Below are 26,385 nucleotides of genomic sequence, written 5' to 3'. Positions count from 1 at the left end.
AAATCAATGTCCCCAAAAGATTTAACCTGAAACCAGTTCTGTTCTAATTGTGATTTAATCTTGATCTTGCCTTTATTTGGACTAGGCTTTACACAGGCTTAATGCCTTTAGACTTGATCTTGACTTGATCCCAGCTATTTATTGTCCTGGACTTAACTTGAGCTGTACTTGACAAGGGTTTTTACCATTTGTTATTTGTGTGGGAGAGGTAACAAAAGAACACCTCATGGAGTGTCTTAACGTAATCAGCACCAAAATATCAATGGATGTGTCTTTTTTCTAAAAGTCATCTAATTTTGATTCCTATAAAACATCTACTAAATCACTGACATAATAAAAACAGCTTATGTAAGTAAAAATAATATCAACCTATGGAAAACTAATTTTATTTACATATGGTTTATATATAAACTCCAATTCCAGTTCACTAAAGTCTAAGTTACTTAACTCACCCTAACTTAAATAGGCAGTAATTCTCTGCACATGAGGGGTAGTCATTACTCTTAAACTGTCAGCTGGTCTGGCAGTGACACCTATACAACACCCAGTGTTGCTCACAATCATTTGAACTCAAAAACACATAAGTGAAGGTGCTCTGGATAAGAGCATCCTAATAAAGAAGTTAAAGTAACAGACTAGAAATCAAAAAGACTGTGGTTCCATCCCCATCAACACAAGGTTGCCAATTCTGGGCCCATAAAAAGGCCCTCAAGCCCAAGCCATTGCTTATATTAAACTGTGTAGTATATCTGTAACATTACATTAGCAAAAAAGTCTTTTTTTATATCGATTTCATCACATCAACCAAAGTCTGTATGTTAAAGAAAACCTAGTGAGCTGCCTTGCTGTCTTTCTGCCTACATAGGCAGCGTCCTAAGTAGAGAGGATTCTAATAAGTCATTAACTTATAAGTCAGGTTATACAAACGCGCTACTCAGACAGCGATAACATCAGGTTTTGCTAACTAAGCTAACACAGTTAGCCTCATGCCTTTCAAACCAATGGGATGGGGTGGCACAATGCGTTAGCATGTCAACTAACATTTCCCTCTGACAAGCCCGAATTTGAAAATAAATGACACTTGTGCATGTTTATACAAATTAAAAATCAATTATCATTTATTTACGTTTGAAAATAACTCAGTTTGTTTCTCTCCGTTCGTCTGCCATATTTTTTATTTTTTGTGAGAAAAGTCGTGCAGCACTGAATGCTGGAATTGCCTTCACCACAGCATCGGATGCTCCCTCGTTCTTGAGTCAAAATAGCGTTGAAATTTTAAGATACCTTAGTAGTGAGCATATTAAGGCATCTAGGATTTCAAACAGCCTACTTCTCGGGAGAGCGCACAGGATGACATAAAATGCTGTCTATGTAGAGAACTGACTAGGTTTTTGAACACACCCAATCAATTGCCCAAACATCATAAACAAAAGTGTTTTTGATGCACAAAACTCCATGACATGTCCAAAGGGAAGAACCAACACGTGCTATGAGCAATCAGGCATTATTTTAAAGTTTTCCTTATACCTAACAAACATGCATGCAGGTTCTAAACACAAAAAAGCTCATTTATAAGTCTGTGTAATAAGCCAGACTGGCTTGAGCCTATCGGAACTTCATTGTAACTAGTCAGAACTAGTCATCAGCCAAAGAAGCTTAACAATAGACTGCGGGGTTTTATACTAATATATTTAATTGGCCACTAGAACTAGTCGCACGCCACCCATAGCTTGCACCCTATTTGACACCTGGTCCAGATGAGCTCTGAGCAGCAGTATATCAAATATATGGCTTGTAATGGAGCTGGATTGGGAACCTCTGTTCTAGACAGATCTGCTCCCCATTTATCCATCATTACTAAAGCTACAGCCCATCGTCCACCCCCTCCAACAACCCACTCAATTACACTGACTCAGGCTCGGCATGGCCCAGCAGTGGAGAGGATTGTGTTACAGCTGTGAGCTAGCATTAGCCGTGCCAGAATGACAGGGGTGGAAATTTCAAAGCAAGAAAAGACTGCGAAGAAAAGAAAGGGCTGTTTCAAATGCTGAGTATGGGAGTTTGGTTATTATTGGAAAAAAAAGGAGTCATTCATGCGCCCGAGCCAAGCTATGAGGAAACTGCTCTCTTGCCTCAAACAGTTGGGGGGATTCTGGGCAAGTCCTGCCTCAGCTGTTCTTCCAGGCCTTGCATTTATTACAGAGGCATTTCACAGTAAAACAGAGAGATTCGTAGAAGCAGTGGAGGTGGGGAGTGTAGCGAAAAATGTTACTCAAGTTAAATTCATCCAAAAAATGACTAGTAGGAAATGTCTAGGCAAAAATTACTCAAGTAATGTGTTATTAATTACACAGAACTGATTAGATACAAAATCAATCAATGGAAACTAAAGTAGTTTCAGTTTATATCAGCATATATGCAACAACAAGAAGCTTTTTTGTACAACTCCAAATTAGAAAAAAATGGGACGGCATGGAAAAAGCAACTAATACAAAAACACACAGTTTCTTACATTTACTTTGACTTTTAATTCATTGCAGACAGGATGAACCTGAAATATTTCATGTTTTATCTGCTCAACGTCATTTCATTTATTAATAAACACCCACTCCTGCATTTCAGACCTGCAACATATTCCAAAAAAAACGGTAAAGCATTTAATACTTTGTAATGTTGCCATTCCTTTTCATCACACTTAAAAGAGGTTTTGGCACCGAGGATACCAAGTGATTTAGTGTTCCAGCTTTTATTTTGTCCCATTCTTCCTGTGCAACACATCTTAAGATATGCAACAGTACGGGGACGTCGTTGTCGCATTTTTCCTTTCAAAATTCTCTATTGAGGACAGGTCAGGACTGCAGGCAGGCCAGTCCAGTACCCGTACCCTCTTCTTCCACAGCCATGCCTTTGTAATGTGTGCAGCAGGTGGTTTTGCATCGTTTTGTTGAGAAATGCATGAACGTCCCTGGAAAAGATGATGTCTTAAAGGCAGTGTATGTTGCTCTAAGATCTCAATGTACTTTTCTGCATTAATGCTGCCATCACAAAAGTGTAAATGACCTTTGCCAAGGGTACTGACACGACCCCATACCATGACAGACTCTGGCTTTTGAACTTGCTCATCTGTTTCTCTAAATACTTTTTTAACCTGCTTTCACCCTGTTCTTCAATGGTCAGGACCCCTACAGGACCACTACAGAGTAGGTATTATTTAGGTGGTGGATGATTCTCAGCACTGCAGTGACACTGACATGGTGGTGGTGTGTTAGTGTGTGTTGTGCTGGTATGAGCGGATAAGACACAGCAGCGCTGCTGGAGGTTTTTAATACCATGTCCACTCACTGTCCACTCTATTAGACACTCCTACCTAGTTGGACCACCTTGTAGATGTAAAGTCAGAGACGATCGCTCATCTATTGCTGCTGTTTGAGTTGGTCATCTTTTAGACCATCAGTGGTCACAGGACGCTGCCCACCAGCAGTGACAGTGAGGTGTTTAAAAACTCCATCAGCGCTGCTGTGTCTGATCCACTCATACCAGCACAACACACACTAACACACCACCACCATGTCAGTGTCACTGCAGTGCTGAAAATGATCCACCACCTAAATAATACCTGCTCTGTAGTGGTCATGTGGGGGTCCTGACCATTGAAGAACAGCATGAAAGCAGGCTAAAAACTTATGCAGAGAAACAGATGGACTACAGTGGTGCTTCTATATGGTGCAACTACAAAGTGCTTCTATATGGTAAGTGGAGCTGATAAAATGGACAGTGAGTGTAGAAACAAGGAGGTGGTTTTAATGTTATGGTTATATACCCATCACTAACCTATTACTAAAAAGGAATTAGAAGGCCATGCCACAAACATAAGTGACACACACCAGCAAATTCATTATCTGAGTTGCTCTATGTATATTTTGACCCAGAAACTTTATTTATGTAATTGAAATCTCAAAACTGCAATTACATCCATGCCTCTGACATGTGTCTGTAAACTGCATCTGCACTAGTTTTTGACATCCAAGCCGGATCACAAATGACGTCCTTTGAAACTCCATTACCCTGTACTCATGTTCTACAATTCAGCTATGCAAAAAGTAGCAGAATGAACATTTAATTCCCTTCATTTCAGAAGTGGTGAGCTAGCGATATAGACTTCTGTACCATCCAAGATGTTTAAAAAATTACTTTAGTAAATGTAAGAGAGTAAATTTAGCACATAAACATCACTGAATGCACATGAAAGGCAGCTTTAAGTGAAATACTATTTTTCATAACGTACTGTAAAATGCTCATTTTGCTTGTGTTCAGCGGCTGGTAACAAAATCTATGTGTGTAGAAAATGTACAGCATAGAGCTGATTGAGAAAATAACCTTTACATTAGAGCAGTTTGCCTTTAAGCTACTGCACATAATTTCCATGCAGTAAGTGCGGAAAGTTTTATATTGGACAAGCGAGAGACCAGTGATTATAGGAGAAAAAATCCCGTCTTAGTAGGTTTCTGCCATTTATCAGTTTAGGAACAGCCTGAGAAGAAAACTGACTTCTTAAAAGTTTGGCTGGAGAATAATGAGCCAGTGAAATAGATTGTTACAGATGACCTTAGAACCATTCTCGTATGGACCCAATTCAGCTGCACAGGGCTAACTTCAAACAATCAGGGATAATTTAGGCTAATGTTATGAGGAGAGAGAGAAGTAAAGAACTGGAGCCAGGCTAGGAAACTGGCTAATGACATCCGTTTTTGCTCCGGTGCAAAGGTGCTGGGAATACTTTACCAAGCCGAACATAAGGGTTATGGTGCAGGGAAGGCTGTGGTCGTCTGCAGACAATTATCATTGACAGGGCTCGGCCTGCTTTCAGCACACACGGATCGAGGAGTGTGTGTGTTTTAGGGTTGGGGGAGTGGAGGGGGTGGTGTAGCTGAATGGTCCTCAGACAAAACAGAAGATAGCTTTTGAAAGGTAGCAGAAGAGCTAGGTGCATTCTACAGAGGAAAATATAGACATAAACTCTATAAGAATGTGTGTTGTTAACTCACTTTCTTGTCAGGTGATCAACAACATACATCGATCAGCCATAACATTAAAACCACCTCCTTGTTTCTACACTCACTGTCCATTTTATCAGCTCCACTTACCATATAGAAGCACTTTGTAGTTCTACAATTACAGACTGTAGTCCATCTGTTTCTCTAAATACCTTTTTAGCCTGCTTTCACTGCAGTGCTGAGAATGATCCAACACCAAAATAATACCTGCTCTGTAGTGGTCCTGGGAGAGTCCTGACCACTGAAGAACAGCATGAAAGGTGGCTAACAAAGTACAGTGGGGCCAAAAAGTATTTAGTCAGCCACTGATTGTGCAGGTTCTCCTACTTAGAAAGATGAGAGAGGTCTGTAATTTTCATCATAGGTACACTTCAACTATGAGAGACAAAATGAGAAAAAAAAATCCAGGAAATCACATTGTAGGATTTTTAAAGAATTTATTTGTAAATTATGGTGGAAAATAAGTATTTGGTCAATAACAAAAGTTCAACTCAATACTTTGTAACATAACCTTTGTTGGCAATGACAGAGGTCAAACGTTTCCTGTAAGTCTTCACCAGGTTTGCACACACTGTAGCTGGTATTTTGGCCCATTCCTCCATGCAGATCTCTTCTAGAGCAGTGATGTTTTGGGGCTGTCGCTGGGCAACACAGACTCCACAAATTTTCTATGGGGTTGAGGTCTGGAGACTGGCTAGGCCACTCCAGGACCTTGAAATGCTTTTTACGGAGCCACTCCTTCGTTGCCCGAGTGGTGTGTTTGGGATCCTTGTCATGCTGGAAGACCCAGCCACGTTCCATCTTCAATGCTCTTACTGATGGAAAGAGGTTTTGGCTTAAAATCTCACGATACATGGCCCCGTTCATTCTTCCCTTAACACGGATCAGTCGTCCTGTCCCCTTTGCAGAAAAACAGCCCCAAAGCATGATGTTTCCACCCCCATGCTTCACAGTAGGTATGGTGTTCTTGGGATGTAACTCAGCATTCTTCTTCCTCCAAACACGACGAGTTGAGTTTTTACCAAAAAGTTCCATTTTGGTTTCATCTGACCACATGATATTCTCCCAATCCTCTTCTGGATCATCCATATGCTCTCTGGCAAACTTCAGACGGGCCTGGACATGTACTGGCTTAAGCAGGGGGACACGCCTGGCACTGCAGGATTTGAGTCCCTCTCGGCGTAGTGTGTTACTGATGGTAGCCTTTGTTACTTTGGTCCCAGCTCTCTGCAGGTAATTCATCAGGTCCCTCCGTGTAGTTCTGAGATTTTTGCCCCCACGGGATGAGATCTTGCGTGGGGCCCCAGATCGAGGGAGATTATCAATGGCCTTGTATGTCTTCCATTTTCTTACAATTGCTCCCACAGTTGATTTATTCACACCAACCTGCTTGCCTATTGTAGATTCACTCTTCCCAGCCTGGTGCAGGTCTACAATTTTCTTCCTGGTGTCCTTCGACAGCTCTTTGGTCTTGGCCATGGTTGAGTTTGGAGTCTGACTGTTTGAGGCTGTGGACAAATAACGAGGTAAAACAGGTGCCATTAATACAGGTAACGAGTGGAGGACAGAAGAGCTTCTTAAAGAAGAAGTTACAGGTCTGTAAGAGCCAGAAATCTTGCTTGTTTGTTATTGACCAAATACTTATTTTCCACCATAATTTACAAATAAATTCTTTAAAAATCCTACAATGTGATTTCCTGGATTTTTTTTCTCATTTTGTCTCTCATAGTTGAAGTGTACCTATGATGAAAATTACAGACCTCTCTCATCTTTCTAAGTAGGAGAACCTGCACAATCAGTGGCTGACTAAATACTTTTTGGCCCCACTGTATGTAGAGAAACAGATGGACTAAAGTCGGTAATTGTAGAACTACAAAGTGCTTCTAGAAACAAACATTGAGGTGGTTTTAATGTTATGGCTGATCGGTGTATATCTTTCGTAAAGAGATGTCAGTTTGTCCCAAGGCACTCATTAGTGTTTCCTAAACAGTTTGGGAACAGATCAATCTCTACACGACGAACAGATTAAGATAAGAGTGGTATGTGTGTCGGGTGTTGGTCAGTACAATAGAGCAGGATTGTTTGATAAACTGCAATATAAGGGAAACCTTCAGGTCATTTTTTTTTGCCAGGGATTATCCATTACCATCCAACTTAGAGATTTACTAAGATCTAGATGAACCATCAATAAGATCCATCAATTGTGGATACCCTACTAAGAAAAAGTAAGTGGATACCCCTACTAATTATCGAGCTTAAGTGATATAAAATAAATAATATTCTTTGTACTACTGTAATTTATTTGTATTCTTGTACATAAAGAAACCTTTATAAGTAGCTAACTACTGTAAATATTCTAGATTTTGCTTACCTATTCATTCATTTATTGTCTGTTTTACCACAGCTCCATCCTACTAAGGTTCGCAGTGGGTCTGATTCAATTGGTGAAAGGTAGGAAACACCCCGTACAGGTCGCTAGTTCATCACAAACACACTCACACACACACATTCACACACACTCACTCACTCATACTTAGGGGGATATAAGTATTTCCAGTTAACCTGACTGCATGTTATTGGACTGTGGGAGGAAACCAAAGCTTCCAGAGAAAAAACACACAGACATGGGGAGAACATGCAAACTCTACACAGAAAGCACCCGGAATGCTTGACCTGAGAATCGAACCCAGGACCTTCTTGCTGTGAGGTAACAGTGCTACCCATCGTGCCACCATATAAGTAGTATTTAAAATAAGGAATCTTTGGTGTGAGAGGGAGGCTTGCTTTTAGTAAACTTGTAAACGGCTGGTGTTTACTGCAGTTAATCACTACACTGGGCAGTTGTAGCCTAACGGTTAAAGTGCTGGACTAGTAATCGAAAGGTCGCTGGTTCAAGCCCCACCACTGTCAGGCTGCCACTGTTGGGCCCTCGAGCAAGGCCCTTTACCCTCAATTGCTTAGATAATATACTGTCAAAGTACTGTAAGTCGTGTCTGCTAAATTTCGTCTGCTAAATGTCGAAAATGTAAATGTACTGTGTTTAGAATTCTGTTTACTTCAATACACAATCACCGTGTTTAGGTGATTTGAGTATGAGGGCTGGAATGTCTGCAAGAGATGCTTTTACAAACATTTACCATTTCCATTCTTGCAGGTGTGTTGATTCACCTCATGCTTCAGTAGCGAGGCGTGGGCTTTTTACAGTTAAATTAGCTTAGCACAAGAAGCAAACGGTCATTTTCATGAACTGTACATCCCGCTGGAATAACTGCATGTTGTTTTTGTTTGTCCTGGTGAACTAACACAGGTATGATGTAGCCATAGCTACCGTTAGTACTGTATGAATAACCTGAGCCTTTCTTTTACTTTTGTTTTTATGCTTGTAATGTAGCGATAAAATTATGGCTGCGTCCCAATCGCGTACTTCATTACTAAATAGAACACTTAATTAGCATCCCAATTACTCGTAATATGTGTCGGCTCGTCATCTAGGTTAAATATAAACAGTACATTTTGCCCAAACTGTTTATTCTGTTAAATGAACCGTAATTAATTGTGTGTTCCTGATCAGTCCTGTACAATGTTGACAGTGGTAGCCTAGTGGGTAGGGCTTTGGGCTATCAACTGAAAGGGTTGAGAGTTCGAATCCCAGCTTTGCCATGCAGCCACTGTTGGGCCCTTAAACAAGGCCCTTAACCCTCTCTGCTCTAACAGCTGATGCTGCGCTCTTTCAAACAAGCTGGGACATGCTAGTGGTTAAGGTACTGGACTGGTAATCAGAAAGTAGCGGGTTCTAAGCCCACCACTGCCAGGTTGCTGCTGCTGGGCCCCTTTAGCAAGGCCCTTAACCCTCAGTTGCTCAGACTGTCTGTATACTGTAACTGTAATGTAAGTCGCTTTGGATAAAGGCATCTGATAAATGCTGTAAATGTAATTTGCACCGTTACACCAATTGTTTTTTGACAGTTAGCTTAGTGGAAGATAAGAAAAAGTGGCACGATCAGTTATGAAGTAATCAAATGTATTTTTTATTAATGTACTTTTTCAGCTTTCCTCTTATTATTTCTACAGAAAATAACCCTTACAGCAGATTTATTTCTGTTAAATTATACAGCCCATGAGGGGTGGTGGTGGTGGGAACCAGGGTCTCCTGGCTCCCTGCAACGCTTACGGCCAAAAGTTGTAGCATCGACAATGAAAAAAGCGAACATGGACCAAGCACTAAGCCCCATGAGTATAGAGTTTAAGGGCCATATGTGACTCCATATATCTTGTGCTTATGCAAAGACAGAGGCCCTTTGCCCTAAGACAGGAAGCTTAGGCTGCACTCGCCTCATTGCTAACACATCTCACAACGGCCTGAGTTATGAAGCGGCCCCATCATCTGCCGAGGCTCAACAGCTGGACTGACAATTGTTGAACAAAAAAGACAGCGGTGGGGAACGCTGGAGGTCTCTGGAAGCGAGAACATCACATCAGCATGATGTAACCTAGCATGCTAGCTCGGATTAGCATGGCGAGGGTTTAATTACTGACAAGCAGTGCAGTCTTTTGGGTTTTAACTCTCAATGTGAGACAGTGCATTCTAGCTAATACTTATTATTCTTTACCTATTGTTTTATTCATTAATACAGTCACTATAAGGAAATACTGATCAGTCTAATTGAGAGTCTAATAAATAAACTGGAAACACACATTGAGAATGCAAAATGAGAACACACCCTGGACTGGACAAAAGTCCACCTCTGGGAAGTAACTAGTCCACCTACTAGCATGTCAAACTTCACACTAACTCCACACCACGAAGCTTTGGATCCATCTAGCGTGCACCAACATGTTAACCTAATTGTATTTGTAACAGGACATTGAGAAGCTGTGATTCATTTATTCATTCGTTCGTTCGTTCATTCAATCATCTTAAGTAACCACCTTATCCTGATCAGTGGGTTCTATAAATACACTCTGGACAGGGTGCCAGTCCATTTCAGGGCAACAGACATGCATTACTTTACATCCAGGGGAATTACACACCATATAGATAGTAACCAGAGGTAAGGAACAAACCCATGTCCCCAAGACATTGGAGCTATGCTGCACAAACAATTGTCCATCATGTTAATCATATAATCTGTAAAAATCCCCCCCCCCCCCCATTCTCTGTATTAGTTAAGGTTATTTTACTAATTCATACACATACTTTGTCACCCATTTGTATGTTAAAATAAAAACAGTATTAATTCAGTAAATGGATAAAGGCGTATCGACACATTTTGCTTTTCTTTCCAGTATCAGCCTTAAATTATGTGTGTATTTGAGGAATAGGAAGCCAGAGGAAAGGGAAGAAAAAAGTGGGTGGGAATCTGAAGAGGAGGACGCTCGACACAAAGAAAAAGTCTGGGTTAAGTCATGAGCAGCAGACAACATAAGTTGAATTTTTAACCGATGAGATCACATCCTCTTCCCTGAGAAGCTGAGTGTATCATCCTCGGGTGGACAGCTGAGCACACTCAGCACCAGCAGGACAGCTGTTAGTACAGCAGCCATACATACTACACATGCACTTTCTATACATACTACACATACATACTTTCTATACATACTACACATGCACACTTTATATACATACTACACACGCACACATTATATAGATACTACACATGCATACTTTACATACATACTGTACATGCACACTTTATATACATACTACACATGAACGCTTTATGTACGTACTACACATACGTACTTTATAAACATACTGAACATGCATACTTTATATACATACTGCCCATGAACGCTTTATATACATACTACACACGCACACTTTATATACATACTACACACTACTTTTTTTATATTACTCTTTTTCTGTAGCACTTTGAGATTTGTTTTCAAATGTAAAGTGCGTTATAAATAAAATTTATAATTATTATTATTACACATGCACACTGTATATACATACTACACATGCACACTTTATATACATACTACACATGAACGCTTTATGTACGTACTACACATACGTACTTTATATACATACTGCACATGCATACTTTATATACATACTGCACATTAAAGCTTTATGTACGTACTACACATACACACTTTATATACATACTACACATGCACACTTTATATACCTACTACACATGCACACTTTATATACCTACTACACATGCACACTTTATATACATACTACACATGCACACTTTATATACATACTACACATGTATACTTTACATACATACTATACATGCATACTTTATATACATACTACACATGCATACTTTGTATACATACTGTACATGCATACTTTATATACATACTACACATGTATACTTTATATACATACTACACATGCACACTTTATATACATACTGTACATGCATACTTTATATACATACTACACATGCATACTTTATATACATACTACACATGCATACTTTATATACATACTACACATGCATACTTTGTATACATACTGTACATGCATACTTTGTATACATACTACACATGCATACTTTATATACATACTACACATGCATACTTTGTATACATACTGTACATGCATACTTTGTATACATACTACACATGCATACTTTATATACATACTACACATACATACTACATACTACAAAAGCACACTTTATATACATACTACACATGCACACTTTATATACATACTACACATGTATACTTTACATACATACTATACATGCATACTTTATATACATACTACACATGCACACTTTATATACATACTGTACATGCATACTTTGTATACATACTACACATGCATACTTTATATACATACTACACATGCATACTTTGTATACATACTGTACATGCATACTTTGTATACATACTACACATGCATACTTTATATACATACTACACATGCACACTTTATATACATACTACACATGTATACTTTACATACATACTATACATGCATACTTTATATACATACTACACATGCACACTTTATATACATACTGTACATGCATACTTTGTATACATACTACACATGCATACTTTATATACATACTACACATGCATACTTTGTATACATACTGTACATGCATACTTTGTATACATACTACACATGCATACTTTATATACATACTACACATGCATACTTTGTATACATACTGTACATGCATACTTTGTATACATACTACACATGCATACTTTATATACATACTACACATACATACTTTCTATACATACTACACATGCACACTTTATATACATACTACACATGTATACTTTACATACATACTATACATGCATACTTTATATACATACTACACACGCATACTATATATACATACTACACATGCATACTTTATATACAGTGTATCACAAAAGTGAGTACACCCCTCACATTTCTGCAGATATTTAAGTATATCTTTTCATGGGACAACATTGACAAAATGACACTTTGACACAATGAAAAGTAGTCTGTGTGCAGCTTATATAACAGTGTAAATTTATTCTTCCCTCAAAATAACTCAATATACAGCCATTAATGTCTAAACCACCGGCAACAAAAGTGAGTACACCCCTTAGTGAAAGTTCCTGAAGTGTCAATATTTTGTGTGGCCACCATTATTTCCCAGAACTGCCTTAACTCTCCTGGGCATGGAGTTTACCAGAGCTTCACAGGTTGCCACTGGAATGCTTTTCCACTCCTCCATGACGACATCACGGAGCTGGCGGATATTCGAGACTTTGCGCTCCTCCACCTTCCGCTTGAGGATGCCCCAAAGATGTTCTATTGGGTTTAGGTCTGGAGACATGCTTGGCCAGTCCATCACCTTTACCCTCAGCCTCTTCAATAAAGCAGTGGTCGTCTTAGAGGTGTGTTTGGGGTCATTATCATGCTGGAACACTGCCCTGCGACCCAGTTTCCGGAGGGAGGGGATCATGCTCTGCTTCAGTATTTCACAGTACATATTGGAGTTCATGTGTCCCTCAATGAAATGTAACTCCCCAACACCTGCTGCACTCATGCAGCCCCAGACCATGGCATTCCCACCACCATGCTTGACTGTAGGCATGACACACTTATCTTTGTACTCCTCACCTGATTGCTGCCACACATGCTTGAGACCATCTGAACCAAACAAATTAATCTTGGTCTCATCAGACCATAGGACATGGTTCCAGTAATCCATGTCCTTTGTTGACATGTCTTCAGCAAACTGTTTGCGGGCTTTCTTGTGTAGAGACTTCAGAAGAGGCTTCCTTCTGGGGTGACAGCCATGCAGACCAATTTGATGTAGTGTGCGGCGTATGATCTGAGCACTGACAGGCTGACCCCCCACCTTTTCAATCTCTGCAGCAATGCTGACAGCACTCCTGCACCTATCTTTCAAAGACAGCAGTTGGATGTGACGCTGAGCACATGCACTCAGCTTCTTTGGACGACCAACGCGAGGTCTGTTCTGAGTGGACCCTGCTCTTTTAAAACGCTGGATGATCTTGGCCACTGTGCTGCAGCTCAGTTTCAGGGTGTTGGCAATCTTCTTGTAGCCTTGGCCATCTTCATGTAGCGCAACAATTCGTCTTTTAAGATCCTCAGAGAGTTCTTTGCCATGAGGTGCCATGTTGGAACTTTCAGTGACCAGTATGAGAGAGTGTGAGAGCTGTACTACTAAATTGAACACACCTGCTCCCTATGCACACCTGAGACCTAGTAACACTAACAAATCACATGACATTTTGGAGGGAAAATGACAAGCAGTGCTCAATTTGGACATTTAGGGGTGTAGTCTCTTAGGGGTGTACTCACTTTTGTTGCCGGTGGTTTAGACATTAATGGCTGTATATTGAGTTATTTTGAGGGAAGAATAAATTTACACTGTTATATAAGCTGCACACAGACTACTTTTCATTGTGTCAAAGTGTCATTTTGTCAGTGTTGTCCCATGAAAAGATATACTTAAATATCTGCAGAAATGTGAGGGGTGTACTCACTTTTGTGATACACTGTACATACTGTACTTGCATACTATATATAATACTGTACATGCACACTTTATATACATAACATTGACATTTGATTTTTTCGGCATTTAGCAGACGCCTTTATCCAAAGTGACACAGTAATGTGACAGTTTACAGTCTAAGCAATTGAGGGTTAAGGGCCTTGCTCAAGAGCCCAACAGCAGCAACCTGGCAGTGGTGGGGCTTGAACCAGCAACCTTCTGACTACTAGCTCGGTACCTTAACCACTAGGCTACAACTGTACTTGCATACTATATATAATACTGTACATTCACACTATATACATACTGTACTTGCATACTATTTTTAATACTGTGCATGCACTTTATATACATACTGTACTTGCATATTATTTATATTACTGTACATGCACACCAGTGGCGATTTCTCTAAGACTGCAAGGGAAGCTCAGCTTCCCCTAAAATACATATACACATACATACTTTCTATACATACTATACATTTGCCCGTAGAAGCTGAGCGTCTATTCACTTCAATGGGACTGCATGGAACGTTTTTTTTTCAATTTTGACCCTCCGGTCTGGACGCGGAGCTTCTGCAAGATGATTGGAGGATCAGTCGAAAGGCTGAATCCCATTTTGATTGACAGCTATTTCACTGGGAGCTTCAGTCCCATCGCGGATTTTGCGAGTGAAGTCGAAAGACAAACTGCAACCCATTTCAGGCCATTTTCTTGAAAAGGAACGGAGGGCAGAATTTATGTATAAATAAATTGACAAATTTTATGATATAAGCCGACAATGAGCTTCCCCTCTTTGAAAGACCAGCAGCCGCCACTGATGCACACTGTTATCACTGGTATACATTAGCAATAGGCTCATGTTTTTACAGTTTGTCAGATCAAGGCATGCAGCAGTTGCACAGTTGCAACAAATGTGGGTGTTTTACCACCTACAGTCCATAACATTATTAAAAGCGGCACTGCAATTAAAAGGCAACGTGTTTCTGTACTGAATATAGCCACATGGGTTCTGCAATACTTAAATACAGAGTAAATACAGATTGTTGCTGCATCTGCAAATGCAAGTTAAGACTCGACTGCACAATGAATGGAAGTCGTACATCTACATCCAGATACGCTGCTTAAGCTCATCTGTAACACACTGACACAAAGTGCAAACCTGTGTGCTGCATATGTTGGTTGCACATCTGTAAAAGCACCAACGTGGTTAAACAACGGCGGTAAACACGCCCCTGTCCCAACTTTGTTGAAAGTGTTGAGCTATCAAAGTATTTATAAATACAAATGAATGAAAAGTTGACGTATTAAATATTTGAATAGATTTTTAATTGAATATACAGCAAAAAGAATTCCCAAATCATTGCTCTCAGCTTAAATTTATTTGTCCTATTGTCTAATCTTTTCTGGGATTGAAGTTGTACCTGCTGTGCCGGGTACATTGGTACATTTCCACCTTTCAAACACGTGATTGGTTATACAGCCCCCAGGTGTAAGTTACTAAGTGAGAGAGTAAATATGTTATTGGGTAGTGTTCTGTGATGTATTGGTTTCCTGTCCAGGTTTTATTTCTGGCTCTCTACTAGTATATTCAGGAGTCTGAACCCATTCTGACCCTCAAGATGAAGTGGCTACTTATGATGAATTAATATTACATTTGTCTTTTCAATTTAAACACAATAAATGCAGTAATTGTGCATATTGTGCACCAGATTATTATCTACCTTATTATTTTTTTATTTTTTACATTCCTTAATCTCCTGGGTTTGTTCCCCAGGTGGGGTGGTCCGGGTCCTTTCTGTGTAGAGTTTGCATGTTCTCCCCGTGTCTGCGTGGGTTTCCTCCCACAGTCCAAAAACCAGAGATGTTCACAAGTCACAAAATACGAGTCTGAGTCAAGTCACAAATCAACATAATCTACACAAAACATATATTCGAAATGTAGCGTAGAAATAAATAATATGTAAGTTCAGATAAAAAACAACAACAGATTATTGACTGTATTTTGACATTTTACTTCGTGCCTTTACTTTCCTAGGTACCAGTTAAAAGCTTAAACTGATATGTTTTGTTGTCATTGCAAAACTAAAGTGCGCGATAAATCAGGCACAGTGGCCAAAATCCAAAACACAGCATAAAAAAATCATAACCACTGCTTACCTTAGCTTATGTTCTTCCATATGGTATTAAATGTATAACCGTGTGTCCCATTAAAAATAGAATCCGTTATTTTGTAAACGTGCTTAAAATTAAAAACCTCCAAACTTTTCCCGGTTGTGAAGTAAAACACGAACTCGTTAGAAAGCCAATCAAGCGTTTCATTGACACATCATCTGTGTGACACAAACTGAATAAATGCAGATAACAGCATTTCTTACTAAAAATTACAATCAGAAGGTCTGATTGGTTCAGAAAGCGGTTCTTCCAACCATTAGCACCAATTCTGTAAAGTCTTTCATTCACACCTGCTGTTCCAGTGAAGTGCACTACGTAGGGTATTCCACCATTTTAAGTGAGATTCCAATCCAAAAGAGGGAGTAGGGAGCAACGCTTCATCACTACGCCGGAAGCTGGCTGGAACATTTACCCATTGCGTGCATTGCGGGTTAAAACGGCAGGAGCGTTATTAGAGAGCAGAAAATGACACGATCAGAATGATGTCGGATCATATATATACAGTATATATATATATATATATATATAATTGTCACACGTAACTAATGTTAACACATGCTGCTGACTTTTGTTGTCTGCAAGTAATTTTTTGCGAGTCCGAAGTCTGAAGTCGCTGTGTGTGCGACTTACGTGCGACTCGGACTCGGAGTCCCCATCTCTGCAAAAAACATGCAAGTGAGGTGAATTGGAGATACTAAATTGTCCATGACTGTGTTTGACATTAAACTTGTGAACTGAGGAATCTTGTGAAACGAATAACTACAGTCTCTGTCATGAATAGGCAGTGGTGGCTCAGTGGATAAGGTACAGGACTAGCAAGCAGAAGGTTGCTGGTTCGAAGATTACCACTGCCAAATGTGCCACTGTTTGGCCCCTGATCAACCATCAATTGCTCAAATTGTACTTAGTCATAATTGTAAGTCGCTTTGGATAAAAGCATCTGCTAAATAATGAAAATGTAAATTAATGTAACCAAAGTGTAAAACATGATGTTAAAATTCAATAGACAAACAAAAACATTCCTTTATCTTTATTAATTAAAAGGTATGCAAAGCAGACAAGCTGGACAAGGATTGTTATACTCATGTGAAACATTCAGTTTCTTGTAAATCCTTTCAGTTGCACAAACACGGCACATTTTTTGCCTGAACAGACGAGAGACTATGTAAATCATACATGAGTAAGCAGAAGTTTAGGTAGGTAAAATCCCTCTTTTCTCACAGTCCATCTAACGCTGGCCTTGCTCTAGAGGGCAAGCGTGGAGCTGCCAAGGCTTGAAAGTTGAAGAGCTGAAAGAAGAGATCGCACAGATGGAGATATTCTCTTCTTACATATTCAACACAGTTGAGAAATTTAAGATGGGAAAAGAAAGGAAGTGTTTTAAAATTAAAGAGACGGTAAAAAATAAGTGAAAATAAGTGATGTGAGCAGTAGACAGCAAGCAAGAACAAAAACAATGCTTGTGCTATGCTCTGACAAACCTGAAATATTTCCTGCATGTCTTAAGCCAGGTTGCCCATCTTGATCGGTAGCCCACCCCCATTCCTTCTTCATTCTCGCCCTCTTCCCCCTTCCAGAATGCCTTTCACTCTGAGAACTCTTGTACCTCCTCGACTGAGCGGGGAGCTTTTAGGGTATCCTGATGGATGCTAATGGGAGACTCTTTCAGATTGTTTTACAGGGTTGAGCTTTGAAATACCACCGACCTCACTAAACACAGGCTGAGGCCCCAACCCGCACTGGCCTACGACCCCAATCACCAGCACCTGGGAAAAGAACAAGGGAATTTCAGCTGAAGGACCGTAAAATATATGCGTAGACTGAGAAGTGAAATCAAGAAGGAGAATCTGCGTTTAGGGAAACTTGCTGTAATGTACCATAAAGAAAAGAGAATAAGCAAAGCCGAGGTTGGTTGTCGGAGGGGGATGTGGCGGGTGTGTCTGCACAGTTGAGAATTTAGGAAGGAAGAAGTGAGAAAGAAAAGCCAGCTGAAGGAACTGCTGTCACTAGCGAACAGCAGCCACCCTCGTGAATGCTTTCTGAGAGCGGGACAGCTGGAGGCAGCTGATTGGCTAAGAAGCCACCGAGCCCAAGCATTCCGCGTCCAGTTGCTGTCGCTGTGCCTGCAGCTCTAAATGAGAAGAGCTAAAATTGATGGTTATGCTGGCGGTTCATAAAGAGTGTGGCCATTTACAGCTGGCTTCTCCAAAAAGAAGGGAAAAAAATGGCCGTTCCTTTCAGTTTCTGATTCCTTGCAACTTTCTTTTTGCGACCCCCTGCAGCCCCCTACCTCGCCTTGTCTGAGTGAGGCATGTGGTTTGATACTCTGTAGCTTTCTTTGGGACCTTTGAGTCATTCAACTCGTCCCTGCTTTACTTAGCCTCCCCTACAGCCTCCCCTACAGCCGTCCTACAGCCGAGACAAAAGTGCACAAAAAGCACTTCAAAGCCACGTGCAAATCGTATCGGTTTAATTTGCACGCAGGTACTAAACAGCCGAGCAGAGCAGCGCTTTTGAATTGCTAAAGCCCTTCCTGTGAGATAGAGGGGGGGAAAAGCCCTAGGCCCTGGAGAAATGTTAAAAGAGGCCTTGTGCTGCATCATCCGAGCTCATGCCCTAATTTACTCTATTAGAGTCTTATATTAGATTTTATACAAGAGGAAGAGAGACAGAGAGACAGAAATGCATGTTTTTCTGAAATGGAACTGATATTTTCGTGGCCTATTAAACGCAAAGAAGCTCATTTCATCTGTCATACCAATACCACTTTTTTATGTCCGATACCGATACTGCAAATTGAGTATTGGGTATCTGCTGATACCAATACCAATCCGATACCGTCATTTCTCCTAAGCAGTAATAATACATGTCTCAATGCACCATGGTTAAATAAAGCAATAAGCCACGAGAGACCGTGCATTACTGTGATTTTATCACGGGGAAGGTTGTCTTTCCCTGTGATAAAATCATAGCAGTAACGCACGGTCACGAGTGGCTTATTGCTTTTATAAAACGGCGGTCAACATAAAATATAATAAAATAAAACAATGTTCAATTTATAAATGTTTTGATTTACAAAAACCCTTACAAAAAGCATTCTTCCGCGAAATCAGGTAGTCCGTTAACAGTGTTGCTAGACAACATGAGGGCGAACATAACATTCGCAGTAAACATTCCTCCACAAACACTATTACACTATTTTCTGGACTAATGATTAGAATTACTGTTTATATTAATCTGGACATTTCCATGTATAGTACATGACTTAAAATAGTGTTCAACCAAGTTTGTACTTATTCTTTTCAGTGGCGTATTGATATGGAAGGTGTGCGTATATCGGGGATACCGGGGATAACGCGGCTCAGCCAATCAGATTTTAGGACCGGAACTATCCGTTTTATAACTAGCTATCTAAATAACAATGCTCAGACTGTGAAACAAATATTCTAAAGCAGGGGTGTCAAACTCATTTTCACCGAGGGCCACATCAGCATTATGGTGGCCCTCAAAGGGCCGATTGTAACGTATCCTGCTGTGATTGCAGTCACATTGCTGTTTTTCTTGGAGGCTGAATTCTGCATTTATATTGTTCTACTTTACCACAGACACGGCCTCATAACACAAGAGACGCACCGGTTTCTCTTCCTGAAGCACAAACTTGTTTTCACTTTCATTAAATTTCCTCCTTATGCTTAATTTTCTTAATTATCTTCTTGTACATTTTAGGATCATGTGTAAATATGTGTAACATCATCTACTGGCGGGATGTGTCACTTTGCAGGTCACAAAATCAGCATGCATTTTGAAAGATGCAGTTTATTTAGGATTTTACAGTGTATTTTTAAGACAATCATTCTGCCCTCACTAATAGTTTATCCCCCTTTCTCAGCTAGACAGACAGACAGACAGACAGACAGACAGCTCCCTTCAGAATACAGTCGGTTTATTTGCTTCCCAGCTGTGTGATACACTGTGTGCACCAGAATGAAGTAAAAATACAAACAATAAAAACAATAAAGAACCTAATACAGTAAAAGCACACAGCTGTAGTCAAGTGTTACATCTGGTACAATATGAGATTTAACCAAACGTAAAATAACGAGTTAAAATTGTGTGTAAATATACTAATTGCTGTAGTAACGTAACAATAGTATTTAATTACTTTGTAACTTAAAATTTGTAACTAAAACGCTGTGATATACTCAGTAAACATTTACTAACAACTGAGAATATAAACGCCACTACTTACAGACGATGCTTGGGTATTATATTGCAATATAATTATTTGTATTTATTTATTATTGTTTACATTACTGACTACACTACCCCCGTGTTCTTTTGCCGTAAGTCCACATGGCTTCTTAGCGAAGGTTAAAGTTAGTTGCCATGACTACGATGTCACGTTGTCTCTTAAAGGCGCAGGAGCGCATTAAATTATAAGCGCGTCTCTGTAACGACTCGAACCAAAACAACAATCATACAGTCGTTTAAGCTCTCGCGGGCCGGATCAAATGACGCGGCGGGCCGGATCTGGCCCGCGGGCCTTGAGTTTGACACCCCTGTTCTAAAGGAATAAATACAGAACCTACAACATCACACTTGCAAAACTGCTGTTTTTATTTTAATACAGAACATTTAGCAGCATCTTTGGCTTGTTTGACAGCACCATACAAGCATTTAAAATAAAATTTAAAGTGCAACTTTATCTGTATTTAACAAATAAATTATAATTTTAATATAAAATTCTAGATCTGTCAACTCTCAAGTCTACACCTTGAAGAGGCAGTGAAAAAATTATAAAATAAATAATAAAAAATACCACTGTGGTGGTCCTGGGAGAGTCCTGACCAGTAATTGTAGAACTACAAAGTGCTTTTATATGGTAAGTGGAGATGATAAAATGGACAATGTGTGTAGAAACAAGGAGGTGGTTTTAATGTTATGGCTGATCGGTGTACTTCATAGCATAATCTAAAGGTGTTACGTTTTGTTCTGGTCAAAACTTGTATTGTTAGAGGGTTTGAGGACTAAACAATCATTCCAAATTGATTAGGATGATATAAGTCTTGCAGTGTGTCCAGTGCGAGTCCAAACTCTGACTTCTAGGAACCGATACCTGGACCAGTCCCCTCAGTTAGGCGTATGATGTCATAATAACATGGCTGCTCACACAGTCAACTATTAGGTAGCATTCTTTGACTTTTAAATGAGATTGCTGTAGAATTTACTCAAAACAAATCAACTTATTTTCCCACACACAGAGGTCTTAAATGACTTTAATGCAAGCTAAGTCGAATGCAGCATTACTCTAAGTGTATCATTCCTTTCTCTAAGAAGCTCTCTCTCCCTCTCTGACTCTGCCTTTGGTTCTCTTCATCCTCCTCCCGTGTCTTCCTTTTCTGCTCCAAACTCATGATGTCATGTCCAGGGTTCTCAAAGGAAGGAAGGATGAGGGGAAATATTTGGGCAGTTCTTTTGTGGTCGTGGGTGGAAGGCCCTCCTCAGAAGACATCCGCCTCCATGGCCTCGCTGTGTCCAGCACCAGGAAGCTGCTTCAGGATAATGGTGGACAGGAAGAGTGTGAGAATCGTCTTCACTAGAGTCGATCGGAACGCTGTAAAATTGCTCAGGCCAGTAAGAAGCTGTGAGACGCTTTGCAAGGCACAGTATGTTTGGAAAGAAAAGAGACGCTATTCATACAGTGGACTAAGTGAGACACTGTTCGGCTCAAAGAATCAAGTCCATATGTGAGACCGAGCTTTTTCTAGGATTTTGGGAGTAAAGAATATTTGTTTTTGCATTCTAAAGATAAAAATTCTGTTAATTGTTATAAATGTTTAGAATGCCTTTATTTGTCATATATACATACTCAGACGTACAGTACAATGAAATTCTTTCTTTGCATATTTCAGCTTGTTTGGGAGCTGGAGTCAGAGCGCAGGGTCAGCCCATGTATGGCACACCTGGAGCAGAGAGGGTTAAGGGCCTTGCTCAAGGGCGCAACAGTGGCTGCATGGCAGAGCTGGGATTTGAACTCTCAACCTTTCAGTTGCTAGCCCAAAACTTTACCCACTAGGCTACCACTGTCCTTGTTTAGTTAGTCATTGCATATTTATTTAGCACTTTTTTGGCTGATGGTAATTAAATGGTGATTACAAGTAAAGCCTTCCAAAGGTGCCCATTCAATAATATTTCAACGTCTATATGACCTGACTTTCCAAGTCGTCAGGTCACTGTACTGTTCACACTACACAACTGGATCTCTTGTAATCGGGAGTCTTTCAAGTCGGTGTGGCTTTCACACTACACGACTGATCGGCGATAGGGGGTTTCACACTTTACCATCTATCACCAACTGGAATCGCAGGCGAGCTTCTCTGGCCTCCCAAAATACACCCCTGTGTTTCCCATCACACCGTATCTTGTGTTCTCATTGGCTGTTCGACATAGCACTCATTGGCAGTTGGGCAACTCAGATCCAGATGTTTGACAAGCTAGATATCTCTCTTCGGTCGCCGAGTGCTCATCGAGTTGTTAAGTAGTTCACACATAGTGATTGAGAGCCGAGTTTCGATTGCCGAACGAACGCCGAGTTGCTCCCGAGCGAAAATCACGGCAAAAATCATGTAGTGTGAACTAGGCATTAAGGTTCTCACTCAGGAGTCCAACAGTGGCAACCTGGCCATTGGGGGAGAAGGTTGAACCAGCAAGTTATTGACCATTAATCCAGTACTTTAATCACTAAGCTACCACCACTCATTGATTTGTTATTTGTGTATTATGCATCTTATTCCCCCACCACTGTTCAACCAATCACACTATATGATGTCCACCATTGGAAGCAAACTGCTTTTTACATGCTGTACTGACCACATCAGTGGTGGGCAAATTACGGCCCGCGGGCCACATACGGCCTGTTAGGCTGTTTGATCTGGCCCGTTGAGCATTTACAAAATTGTCCTTTAGAATAGGGCTTGCAAACTGAATCACTGAGTCAACAAGTCAGAGATGACTCTTTTCAAACGAATTATTAATTGGAATCGAATCAGGGAGCTGTGCTCTAATCTAGGGTAATGATTCATTCGTTTTGCTCACTCTATTTCATTACAGTGTCGTGTTCAAAGAACTTAATGAATCGGTTCATTTGTTAAAGATATTCCGAGGTCAGTCTTTGATAAACAGCTGTATAATCCAATCAGAGCTTCCGAATTCAGATTTTGGGCGGAATTTCAACCTCTTTCGTCATTGGTTGGGTATCCCTGATGGAACAACACATGGATCAGGTAAGCAGCGGTTATGATTTTCTGCTGCTGTGTGATTGATCTGGGTCGCAGTTCTGCTGTTTACCATGTGCTTTCATTTTGCAATGATAGCAAAGCATTATTAAATATATAATATAATATAGATGTATCAGAACTACAGTATTTTGTGTTTTTAAGATAACACAATATAAGATACACAATATATTTTTAAGATACACAATATAAGCTAAAATACGGGCAGTGGCCTGCCATTGTACTTTAAGTTTACATTATATTGTATCGCATTGTATATCGCCACTTCTTAAAAGCATATCGAGATATGAGTTTTTTAGTCATATCGCACAGCCCTACTTTAGAGCCTGCTTTTACTTCACCCTTTTCTTCAGTACCCTGCTTTTCAGTTGATTCCACTAGTTTGTGCACTCCAAATACTACCTACCTTTGTTAAAGTCGAGTCTATCATCTATACACATAGACATTTCATTCTTTGATTGATAATTTATATTAGTTCACCCCCCATCTGCTACTGGCCTGGCTCGTCTGTCAAATTTTAAAACCCAGTGTGGCTCTTGAGCCAAAAAGTCATTATTTTTAGATGGACCAGAAAACAGCATGTAGTAATGTACCTGGGTTCTGCTTTTACACTCAAAAAAAGCAAGTATAAAAACAGCCATAGTTCCTAGGGGCCAATCTAGTCCGGTTTTATTAGGCTCAGATTATTTGACAGCTCTTGTAAATGTATTTCACTGTGTTTACACTGGTGAGCAACAAAGCAACACACAAGCAACATTCAGAGCCGAAGTCAAGCAACTGCGGTAAGCAACACAAACACAAAGTAGCATGCAGTGTTCAATTAAGATGTTCTGAATTGTATGCATATTAGCATAGTAGGCATGACATGGTTCAAATCCATGTGATTGGCTCTGGTAGACCTAATCGTATGGCGGTAATGTCCAATGTCACACCTATGACATCTTCAGTGTCTTGAAAGTTAAGTTCCTGTTTAGTGTTGCTTCGGTGCCCAAATGAAAGATAAACACATAACTTGTCTTACACTTGGGTTTTATAAAGTCATTAAAATGAATCGTAAAACAAAGGTAACACGGCAATGTGTAAACCTATTTAGTAGACTATACTTTTCTGGTCAGGAAATGTCCAAGCAACAAGACCTGCGCCTGCCGATGTGATCGACAGATACAAACCATTAAAATTTAGCAACTTGTTGCCAACTAGTGTGAGCGTAGGGGTATCGCACCTACAAGTGCATGAGATATGCCAATGTACATAAAATAACCGAGTCAAAACCACTGTGCACACAACCCTCGTTTACTGTGCAGATGAGTTTTAGCAATTACTGGTAACTAGAATGAGAACACAAGCCTAAGTGGAAACTACACAGTGAGTCATCATACAGAACAGCAGTTTGATTCCTCTATATTGTTTTTTTTAAACAAAAGGTCTACACCCACACGTATATCAACCATAACAAGCGCACTGGGTCACTCAACAGCCTCCGAAGCTTCTACTGAAATGTGAGGGGAAAGATAAGCCAAGTGACAGTTAAGCAGCTGTGCCTGGCGCTTACTCCACCATCTGAGTCCATCAGAGCAAAAAGTGTCAAAGCTAAAAGGCAGCGTTGTGTACATAACAGCTTCCTCTCAGACATGCCTTGTTGAGAAAGCTAGAAAAAGAGCCCATCATGTTCTTTGTTGTTTAGTCAAGACATTGCTCCACTTCTAAAAAGCAGAGTGCGAATAGCCTGGGAAAAAGGCCATTTCCTGTTTGATGAGGAGAACATTCGAAGATGATGATGACTACAACAGAAGCAGCAGAAGGCCATACTCTTCGGGCTGGCTCCAGGCCCAGAAGCCCAGATGTGTGTCTTCTGCTGGCTGAGATTGCAGCTGAAGGTAATCTTCCTAGAGGGGAACGAGGACGGGAACACCCCGCTCACCCAAGCTTACGGCTCAGCCAGATTCTGTTTAACCCAGAGCTTCTTCCCTTACAGCTTCTATTATCAGAGGCCACACTGTCGACGGCTGGACGCTTCATGCCGACATAAAGGTGTGTAGATAGAGAGAAGACAAGGACAGCGAGTAGGTGATGATGGCTGTGATCTTTTTGAATGAAGAGCTTGCTTGTTCAGAAATGCAATGAGGAATTACCAAGAAAAATCTTTGACCTTAAAGAAGACTTCAATCTGAGAAAATGATAGTACACTCACTCACTTTCTTAACCGCTTATCCATTTAGGGTCGCGGGGAGTGCTGGAGTCTATCGCAGCTTTTCAATGGGCGCAAGGCACACAGTTCAGTGTTAACCTGACTGCATGTTTTTGGACTGTGGGAGGAAACCCACACAGACACGGGGAGTATATATATATATATACATTGATCAGCCATAACATTAAAACCACCTCCTTGTTTCTACACTCACTGTCCATTTTATCAGCTCCACTTACAATTACTGACTGTAGTCCATCTGTTTTTCTACATACCTTTATAGCCTGCTTTCACCCTGTTCTTCAATGGTCAGGACTCTCCCAGGACCACCACAGAGCAGGTATTATTTAGGTGGTGAATCATTCTCAGCACTGCAGTGACACTGACATGGTGGTGGTGGTGTGTTAGTGTGTGTGTGCTGGTATGAGTGGATCAGACACAGCTTCGCTGCTGGAGTTTTTAAATACCGTGTCCACTCACTGTCCACTCTATTAGACACTCCTACCTAGTTGGTCCACCTTGTAGATGTAAAGTCAGAGACGATCGCTCATCTATTGCTGCTGTTTGAGTTGGTCATCTTCTAGACCTTCATCAGTGGTCACAGGATGCTGCCCACGGGGTGCTGTTGGCTTGATATATTTTTGGTTGGTGGACTATTCTCAGTCCAGCAGTGACAGTGAGGTG

General features: G+C 40.4%; 1 long non-coding RNA gene across 1 annotated transcript in view; it reads left to right on the top strand.

Annotated features, from left to right (window-relative positions):
- The window catches only part of LOC134319539 (uncharacterized), an 83,102-nt gene extending 61,113 nt beyond the window's left edge, over positions 1–21,989 (top strand). Inside the window, exons 4-6 of the long non-coding RNA XR_010013529.1 lie at positions 7,187–7,279; positions 7,459–7,505; positions 21,647–21,989. This is a non-coding gene — a long non-coding RNA (uncharacterized LOC134319539). The remainder of the gene's footprint in view (positions 1–7,186; positions 7,280–7,458; positions 7,506–21,646) is intronic.
- Positions 21,990–26,385: the final 4,396 nt, after the last annotated feature.

The sequence above is a fragment of the Trichomycterus rosablanca genome, chromosome 8 (genome assembly GCF_030014385.1).
Source record: "Trichomycterus rosablanca isolate fTriRos1 chromosome 8, fTriRos1.hap1, whole genome shotgun sequence".
NCBI lineage: Eukaryota > Metazoa > Chordata > Actinopteri > Siluriformes > Trichomycteridae > Trichomycterus > Trichomycterus rosablanca.
Note: the sequence above shows the minus strand (reverse complement) of the source record. Positions and strands in the feature narration are given on the sequence as shown.